The sequence below is a fragment of the Nelumbo lutea genome, chromosome 3, assembly GCF_056320005.1.
Source record: "Nelumbo lutea isolate HS-2025 chromosome 3, American lotus-T2T, whole genome shotgun sequence".
In the NCBI taxonomy this organism is placed as follows: Eukaryota; Viridiplantae; Streptophyta; class Magnoliopsida; order Proteales; family Nelumbonaceae; genus Nelumbo; species Nelumbo lutea.
Genome location: NC_142686.1, coordinates 17,296,133 through 17,305,071, shown reverse-complemented (window position 1 = coordinate 17,305,071; position 8,939 = coordinate 17,296,133). Strand labels below are relative to the sequence as shown.

Here is an 8,939-nt window from a genome sequence, read left to right as displayed (position 1 = left end):
ATGGCGATCAAAGCCAAGCTTCCTTTGTGTTTCTTCCTCTCACTCTCTTCCTTTTGTCGGCAGCTTTGTCACTGGCTTACCCACTGAAACCGTAAAGAGATAACAAGCAAAGAGAAGGCAGCCGAGAGGAGGAGCAGCAGCAGTAGCGACATAAGAGTAACCCCTACTTCTTCGATGAGCAGAGATTCAGCTCCCGGTTTAAGCTTCTGAGTGGTCTAAATAACTACCGCTTGGTTGTCCTGGAAGCCGAACCTAACACTTTCCTGATCCCCCATCACCGAGATGCAGATGTTGTTGTCATCGTTGTTAAGGAGAAGACAACAATCAACTTGGTGCACAATGATAACAGGGAATCCTATAATCTTGAGTGTGGAGATGTAGCTAGGATTCTTGCTGGAACGATGATCTACTTGGTGAACAGAGACGACAATGAAAACCTCTAGATAGTCACACTCTTTAGGATCATCTCAACTCCCGGCCACGTCTCGAAATTCTTTAGCGCCAGCAGCAAAGATGGAGAATCATTCTACACTGCATTTAGCAATGAAATCCTGGAAGCCACTCTAAATACTCCAAAAGACAAACTAAAGAGGATGTTGGGAGAGAAAAGGAAGGGAGTGATGAGGGAGGCATCAAAGGAACAGATTAAGGCCATGAGCGAGCAGGCTTCTTCATCATCCGAGGTTGGGCGTCGGTGGAGCATACACAAAAGTGAGACAAGGGGCCCGTTCAACCTGTTGAAGAAACACCCCATCTATTCTAATAGCTATGGACAACTCTACAAGGCCCAACCTAACGACTACCAGCAGCTCAAAGACCTTAACGTCTCCGTCATATTTAGCAACATCAGCCAGGGAGCCAGGGCAATGCTAGTTCCCTTGTACAACATGAGGTCGACCAGGATAGCTTTTGTAGTGAAAGGGAGTGGATGGTGGGAGATGGTGTGCCCACACATTTCCAGTCAGAACCAGAGAGGAAGAGAAGGAGAAGGTGATGGGGTATAGTACGAGAAGGTCAGTTCCCGTGTGTCTTCAAATACAGGTTTCATGATTCCACTGGGGCATGTGTTCACCGTCGTTGCTTCCGAGAAAGAGAATCTGCAGATAATTGTATTCAGGATAACAAGAGGAACTTCATCGCTGGGAAAGAACACAGCGCGAGGAAACAGATGGACAAGGAGGTGAAGGAGCTGGCTTTTGACATGGGAGGAGTCGTTCTTTGTTCCTTGTCCCCTGAAGCAGAAGCAGCGCCACAAACACGATAATGGCGGACGACTGTTCTCCATCTTGGATTCCGCCAGTTTTTAGATAAACCGTAATTTGTAGGATGTAGGAGATAGGCCTACCACTACTGTTGCTGCTACTTAGTACGTACTAGAGTCTGGCTAGAGTGAGTAAACATCAACTGTAATCCCTCTTGTAGAAAGAAAACAAATGAGCGAGAGCTTCTGCTTTCTAGTTTTGCTCACCACCTATGAAATAATAATGAAATGAAGGCTCTTTTTGGTAGTTCAAAAAAAAGAAAAAAAAAAACGAAACAAGAGAAGAACTTTGTTCGAAAACAACGACTGTCTTCTTCCCCGTACTCCTCCATTTGCTGTCCGATAGATTATTCCCCATCGTCTTCTTCCCCGTGCTAAAAAAAAGGAGAAGAAGAACTCTGTTTGAAAATCGATGACTTCTCAGTTCTTCCGTTCGGAAACAACGACTGTCTTCTTCCCCATGCTCCTCCATTCGTCATCCAGTAGATTGTTCCCCACCGTCATAAAATTATTATCGCTATACCCCTGAACACAACAACAGGAGAAGAAGAACTCTGTTCGAAAATTGACACCTTCTCTATTCCTCCGTTTGAAAATGACGATAGTCTTCTTCCCTGTGCTCCTCCGTTTGAAAACAGGAGAAGAACTCTGTTCAAAAATTGACACCTTCTCTATTCCTCCGTTTGAAAACGACGATAGTCTTCTTCCCTGTGCTCCTCCATTAGCCATCTAGTAGATTGCTCCCTACCGTCTTCTTCCCCGTGCTAAAGAAAAAAGGAGAAACGAACTCCGTTCGAAAATGACGACTTCTCTGTTGCTCTCGACTGTCTTCTTCCCCGTGCTCCTTCATTCGCCATCCGGTAGACGACTTCCCTTGCTCCCGACCGTCTTTATTTGTCAGAGGCCCCCTGTACTAGCCGTCCGAGGGCAGCTGTTCTTCACCTTCAGAAGTGAGCTTTTCCAGTCATCGTGCACCCCCATCCGCTAAAGTGGCTTCCGGGTGACGTTTAACAGTGAAGATGTTAACGACTTTCTTATATTGAAATGAATTTCTTTTTTTAAAATACAATTTAAATGGTTGTTTTTAAAGCCGGTTACGTATGATAACCCGTATTCACCGAAACGGAGAAGGCGAATGTTGATTGGTCCATCTCATCAGTACGATATAGAAAATATACTTTTTCCATATCATAGATTTTCCCTCAATAAAAACCAAAAAACCGAACTAAAAAATCCAGTTAATGAACCAATATACATTATTTATTATTTATAACATAATATAGTATCTATTTATATATTATATGTTTTTATAATATATATTTAAAATGTAAAAGAACCTACGAACTCAATAGATTAAAAACCAAATTGATCAATTAGTTAATCGATTGGTTTTAGCTCCCGTTTTTTCAAAATTTAGATCATAGGTAAGTCAAAATGTGAGCACCCCTACAACAAACTCTTAGCTTAAAATGACCTTAGAATTTGTTTCCGCTGCAACCTGCAAATAATTTTGACAATCAGTGCATTCAAAACTATTCATAAGTCATGCTCAGAAATCCTTGTGTATGTTTTGTATGCTGGAGATCTGCCCTAATAAAGCTCCAGGGTTATCTATGAGTAGCAGTAAAAGCCCACTATTATGCAATAAAGATTCTATCTGCTTGTAATGCTATTTCATTTTCAATATTTCAAAATTTTTAATTGCATGGGACTGTAAATAGGGATGGCAATTTCTACCCTATCCACTTATTCAGTGTGGGTATCCGCCCTCTCTGTCTTGATTTTTTTTTTTTTTTTTTTTTTTGCTTAAAAAATGGATTTGGGGGCAGAGATGGGTTTTGAGATTCTATAATCTACATGAATATGAATAGGGTAGGGTATGGTATTAGGATAAAGCTGACCTTCCCCAATCTATATATTATTGGAAGGCATATGAATTTTGTATTAAGTGTTGGATTTAGTAATATTTTGAATTTTATGTGAAAGACAATTGGTAGTTTATGTGTTTTTACATGTCATGATCAAATAATTATAAATTTTGTTGTTTATTCATGCTATTTTACTTATTTATTGCTTATATATAACAATAAATAATAGAAAAATAGATGGGATTTTAAACCCAATCTATTCTACCTTTAAATGTGAGGAGGGTTTTGCATTTTCATATGTGGGGAGGGCTTGATTCTCAAAATCCAACCTGCTATGAGTTTTGGGGATGGTACAGGTTAGTAGGATACAAAACCCTCCTCATTACCATCCCTAAGGCTGCATTTGGAAACAATGCAAATATGTGCGAGTGAAACGGTTCATATAAATTGCAAAATTGAGTTAGTTTTGCACTGACAATTTTACCTTCTTACCAAACAATCTTTTAGCTGTAATGGATGTAAACATGAATTCCAATAAAAAATATTTTTTTTTTAATCAAAAGCCCACTTGAATGTAAATTTACTTATTTTTTATTGATGTATTTTTACATCTTATTATCAATGAAAATGTGCATTGATTTGTCATTTGTGAACGCATAAATGTAATATTGTCAAACACAGACAAAAGTGAACCAGAGTACAAATTTACCCTAAACTGAGATTTACACTCAATTTGCATTGTTTCCAAACGCAGCCTAACTGTAAATCAAAACAATGCAAGTTCTGGTTCACTTATGTCATTTTACTTTGGTTTAGATTTTATTTTATTTTTATTAACACGGTAATCAAACAAAACCCATGTAAGTTTAAAAAAAATAATAATTGCATTCAACTTATTTTGGCTCCCATACTTTTTGCATTAGTACAAATGCAATTGCATTGCAAATAAACTTACAAGTCAAAATAAAAGATGGGAACAACCGAACAGCAAAGGGAAAAAGAGCAAAAAGGAGCATTGTTGTCTATAAGGCTGTGTTTGGGTGGAAAGAAAAGGTCCACCAAATACAGCTAGCCCAAATGAAACAAAGCATGGAGAGTGGGCCAAGCCATTTGGTGAAGGACTATATGACCACTCATTCCTCTTTTGGATTTTCACAAAACATGCATGGTTAGGTGCATTACATCCACATCGGGAATATCACCCCAAATATGGGAGATATTCACAATGTTCGACTGAATGCCGCGCTTTCATGGTGTACGCACCTTTTTTTATAGAAAAAAAACTACTTAAGGAGATCCAGGTTTGACAAAGACATCTTATGGCTGAAAAAAAAGTCAAAAGCTATGTTTTGCGAAGAGATTTGTGACATAAATTAGTTTTGTAGGATAAACTACTTATTATACCTCCCCTCAACCAAATAAAATAAAAAATAAGTACCTAATAATAGAAACTATAAATGCCAAATGTGAAAACATGGGTTCGATTGAGAATGGTCATTTTGTGTAAAAAAAGTGCCAAAAGTTATGATTGCATACAATCCACCCTTCCCAAGACCCATATAGCTGGGATCAACATTGGGTAATGGTCAGTTGATAATAGAATATTAAAATTTCCTTCATTTTGTTAATAGCTTTTTCATTTATTTTTTTGAGCACGAATTGAATAGGTAAAAAGCATTAGGCTATAGCAAGTAATGAGGGCATATTTGGCCCTCTAGTGAAATTGTGACACGTGGCACCTCGTGACAACTAGGAAAATATCCAGCCAACAAACTTATGAAGTTGGTGACCCACCCAGGCACTAGTCTAGCCGGCTTGGCGCGACCTGCGCGCGGCACGCGCGAACTACGCACGGCCTGCGCGAGCTACGTGCGGCCTGCGCGACCTGGTTGACCTGGACCAGCCTAGCGCATGATCCGGCCAAGCCGCCCATAAGACGCCTACCGACAAACCTAGCCTAGACACTGACCCGCCGACTGACACAGGCGCCAGCTTGACGACCTGGTCTAGACATTGACCCGCCGACTGACACAGGCGCCGACCTGACGACCTGGCCTAGACACTGACCCGCCGACTGACGCAGGCGCCCCCCTGACAACCCGGCCCAGGAGCCGACCTGGCCGCCTGACACAAGCGCCAGCCTGACGACCTCGAGGAATTCACCATCGTACCCCGGTTTTGACAGGATGCGACGAGTCTTACCGTTAGGAGGCTTTTCACCCACCTAACCCGCGAGGACTTCGGTATATAAAGACCTCACCCCCCAAAGGGGAGGGGGATGAAAAAAGGGAAGTAACCCCTGCTCTCTAGCTCTCTCATATTATCTTCAAAGCTCTCTACAATAAGAGTGTTAACTTAAGCGTCGGAGAGCCCCTGCCGGGTAAATACCCCCGGGCCCTCTGATTCAGTTCTTGCAGGTCCTTCAGCTCCCGCCGCCTACAAGAGGAGGAAAACATGGAGTTCTCGGAGGTCCCTCAGCTCCCGCCACCTACAAAGAGGAGGAAAAGATGGAGTTCTCGCAGGTCCCTCAGCTCCCGCCACCTACAAAGAGGATGAAAAGATGAAGTTCTTGCAGGTCCCTCAGCTCCCACAGCCTACAAAGGAAAGAAGACCACCTCATGCTGAGGGCAGTTGGATTGCGTCGCACCAGAGAGCTCCAGCATTCTCTAAGTCACCGGCCGCCTAGTAGGCAGTTCGCCACCGAGCAGTTCGCCACCAGGCAATTCGCCACCAGGCAGTTCGCCACCAGGCAGTTCGCCATTGAGCAACTCGCCACCAGGCAGTTCTCCACCGAGCAGCTCGCCACCGGGCAGTTCGCCACCAGGTAGTTTGCCACCAAGCAGTTCGCCACTAGGCAGTTCGCCACCAAGGAGCTCGCCACCAAGTAGTTCGCCACCAGACAGTTCGCCACCGGGCAATTCGCCACCAGGTAGTTCTTCCCCAGGTAGTTCTCCACCGAGCTGTTCGCTAGTAGACAGTTCACCACCAAGTAGCTCATCACTAAGGCACGCCACCACCAGGTCAAATAACAAGGTACTTAGCCAAAAAATTTTACATCACAAAACATTGGTACGTGGCCAAAAACGGTTAGATCATCAAGCAACCACTAGTCTCTATCCTGATTTACAATCATAACATCTTTGCCCATCCAATTTAGTGGTATAATCATCCATTTTATTCTTGAATTTGACTTACAAATTTGCCCTTAAAAGTAAACATTACATTTAATGAAATTATTTAAATTCTTTTCATGTTTTTTCACTTGTAGATGCAGTGTTTTGTGCTCTGTGCTTTTCCTACTTCATTTATGGTGGAAAGCTATGAATCTGTTACAGCTCTAAGGTTTCCTAGACAGTTAAAAGGAAACCTTCTTCACAAATCACAATTCACAACAGTAAATAAATAACCTCAAAAAATAAAAATAAAAAAGTGATGATATAGTTGGAGGTCAGCTTTGGTCTTTAATTAAATCCCTAGAGTTTCTCAATTGTGCACTCCTTGATTGTCTCAACTGTGCACCTCTAATACATCCGATAGATTCAACCACCTCAATAAAAGATGCTTACACATTCTAAATTTATGGTTATTGAAATGTGTTCTATCCAAGCAAACCTATAATGGTTATAGCTTATGACTTATGAGGTTGTAGCCTTCTAGTTGGACAGAGGGACAAAAAGCCTCCAAAGTGATGGGCCCCAAATTAACCCAACCCATTACTTCGAAACTTTGAGACACATTAGGATTAGGGAGTAGGGACACACCTGTTGAAGCTGAAATGCTGAATCAAGTAAAGGGGCTTGTGACTGGACCCAAATCTCCTCTTTAAGCGACGTACTAATAGACCCATTAATTCCAAGACCCCTCAACAATGTACACCGCGTGCATCCTTTGTTCTGACATTAATGGCTTATTAGTTATTACCAGGATCACGGGTCATCCTCCGCCACTTTGGCCCACAGCCATTAACAGTTCTAAACCCAGCCTAGTGAGATAGCAACAAGTGGGCTTCCATTGAACTGGTCGTGTTTAGTGCTCTTCGGTTTCAGGTCAAATATAGAACCAGCATAGGTTTAGTAGGGCCTAGGATTAGGAGGCCTGGCTTCCGCCGGTTGACCCCCCGGCCCCCACTAAGTTGGCAACAAGCGGGGCCGAGGAATTGGTAGCAAGTTGACCCGACCAAAACTTGGTCCAGGCTAGATATTGATAACTTGATAAGCGTGAAGCCTTGAACTGTGAAGGGCAATCAGAAATTCAGGCCCACAAACTACTTAGTTGACACGCCATCCCTCGGACCCGGCCCTTTTCACTTTATGGTCCTTCTGATAGTCGGCGTCTAAGTTTAAGAGTGGGGCCGGGCTATCTTAAGTCCATCTTCACGCACGGCTAATGTGTTTCGGGTGAAAGGGTCCAACTCCTATATCTAGCCATCTATGGGTGTTCATGGTCCGGTCCGGTCTACAGAAAATCTTAGGTTAAATAAAAAAATTAACGTTTGAGATATTTACAGACCAAATCAAACTGTTTCAATACAATAGTCAGATCAGATTAGACTATAAGTCCGGTTTTTAATATGATTTAGGGCATTCTATTAAGCTTAATCCAATTAGAAAGTTCAAATAACATACACATCTATATAAATAATAAATATAATTCAAATATTAAATTAAATTATTTTCAATTTATAAGCGAGTAAGGATAGATACTTACGAGTATAAACCCATGTTAATAATTCGATTTATGATCGGATCTGATTTTTTTTAATTTAAAAAGTTGGACGGAAATCAAAAATAAAAAATTTAAAATTTCCCAACCACAACAGACTCCAGACTCCAGACTCCGGACTATACCAAACTGCCCGCATCGAAGATCTCCTTAGACGATACCAAGACTAGATGGATGATTACGACCATCCGATCAATCTGGATGGTGGTTAGGATTAATCCCAGATTTCCATAATTTTTCTATTTGTTGCATGTGTACGTGCAAGAATCAGAACTACAGAATGGTCTTAAGTCTTAAGGTTGTGTCAGGGGAGGACGTAGACGGACGGTGTCCTCACTCCTCAGATCGTCAGACGCAGAGAATGAGTAATGACAGCTACCGACGTAAACGTACGGTATAAGGACGCCCCTAATACCACTTGGATTGGAATAAGTGCAACGGGACCCGCAGATACTGTTATCCCACTTCGACGGTTCTGATGGGCAAAACCTTAAATTCTTATGTCAGGCCGGTGGGGTTGGTTATTGTGTGTGTATATATAAACACATGGGCGTAGGTTTAATATTTTCTTGACTAGAGACTAGAGAGAGACAGTGACCGTTGGTTTATTGGCAATTACTACCTGTTCATGAGTCTCTTGCCCTGTGTTAAAAACCACCATCGCCTCCTGTTTCCCTCCCTCTCATTTCCTTCTCCTCTAATTTTCTGTATCTCTTTCGGTCTAGCTTTGACGTTCTCTTTGTCCTCTGCTCAGCCTTTCGTAGTCTCTCTTTCAATCTGAAACGATAACGGCATGAAGAGCTCTCCCTCTTCGACCACCACCTCCGGTGGCCGCCGGGCTCTCTTCTTGATTCTCTCCCTCTTCCTTCTCCTCTCTATAACACCAGTAGTTCACGTCTGCAACGCAGCGTTGCTGGAAGCTCCTTCGACCTACACCTACCACCGCCATCACCATCGGTGTAATTCTGCGTCCTCACACTATTCGTCTCTATGCTTTCAACTCCAAAGACTCCACCGTTACTCACTGCCACCACCTATGCCGCCACCACCACCGCTGGACGATGAAATCGATCCAAGATATGGCGTGG

The 8,939-nt window shown here is 42.4% G+C and overlaps 1 pseudogene; it reads left to right on the top strand.

Annotated features, from left to right (window-relative positions):
- On the top strand, positions 1-1,307 carry LOC148863260 (vicilin-like antimicrobial peptides 2-2 pseudogene; annotated as a pseudogene).
- Positions 1,308-8,939: the final 7,632 nt, after the last annotated feature.